The sequence below is a fragment of the Etheostoma cragini genome, chromosome 23 (assembly GCF_013103735.1).
Source record: "Etheostoma cragini isolate CJK2018 chromosome 23, CSU_Ecrag_1.0, whole genome shotgun sequence".
Classification (NCBI taxonomy): domain Eukaryota; kingdom Metazoa; phylum Chordata; class Actinopteri; order Perciformes; family Percidae; genus Etheostoma; species Etheostoma cragini.
The window spans coordinates 6,316,230-6,317,523 of NC_048429.1; positions in this window are offsets into that span (position 1 = coordinate 6,316,230).

Consider the following 1,294-nt stretch of genomic DNA (forward strand, 5'->3'; position numbering starts at 1 on the left):
AAACAAACCTGCAGCATTCCCATCAGTAGTGTTCAGTGATATTGAGCGAATGTTAGCATGCTAACACTAAACCAAGATGGTCAACATGGTGAACATTATGTCTGCTAAACATCCGTGTGTTAGCATTGTCATCTTTACCGTGTTAGCATTCAGCTCAAATCACCTAAAGTGCCTAAATATAGCCTCACAGAACTGCAGCATAGCTGTAGACTCCTAGTTTTTACTTTTACAAAATACCAGTTAAGTATTCCCATGAGTCAAGACAGAATTAGTTTATGGATTTTAAAAGTGGCCTTCATCGGTATATAAAACATAGTTTTTAAAAAAATGTCCCAAAGAAACAGAGGTTGTTAGTTACTGATGGTAAGGTACAGTAATGGTAAAATGTCCTCAGAGGCTCATTGGTGCTTTGATTTGTGTTTTAAAAGAATCCCACTGTAACCCTTTCAGAGCTGCGAGAGGTAGTTTACCACATATCCCTTGTGAATGGTGATGAAATGAAAGACTCTCATTTAGTATATGGAACTGATTAATCTCTACAAGAATTTGACATGGTAATCCTGAAAGCGCACATGCACACCAACAAACAAACAAACACACACACACACACACAGTAACAGAGTGGCAGAAGGATGTTGAGATTAGCTGTGCGGGGAGTCAGGGATCAGACAGGCAGCAGAGACAGATTAGTAGATATGGATACAGGATTAACATACACTGTCACATACACACACACCTACTGAAATACACACAGTGGAATTAAGAAGTGGCGGCTAACTGACCTTTGCCCTTTAAGCTGAGGCATGATTGCTTCTGAAGCACACAAAGGAATGAGTAAAGTTGGAAATTGAAAGATGCATGTTAAAGGAAAAAAACTAAGAAAAACAAATCAAGATCAGATGGTGAAACCCTCCACAGAGGTTTTTGTCTCTGCCCTGGTAATCGGCTGTCTAGCCTCTCCTTTAGCTTGGGATTTAGCATAATCAATTACAGAATTAGCCCCCATCCTCCATCCCCCCTCTCCTATATCCTCATCCTCCTTGTCTGCCTCCATCCTCTACTGTATTTCAGCTTTTCAGCAAAAATGATTGAATGTCAGTCTTCTTTTCATGCGTTTGCATCTGCGCACAGGCAGAATATAGAGACATTGTGGCATTTCAGCTGCCCTTTGTCCCCCGGGCTGCTGCGAGACGCAGATAAAAGACGCAACAAGCTCATTCACAGAGCAACCTTTTACAGCTAGGAGGAGGAATGAAAAGAGAAAGTGCTTTGAAAGCTCAGAGGGAAGGGGAAA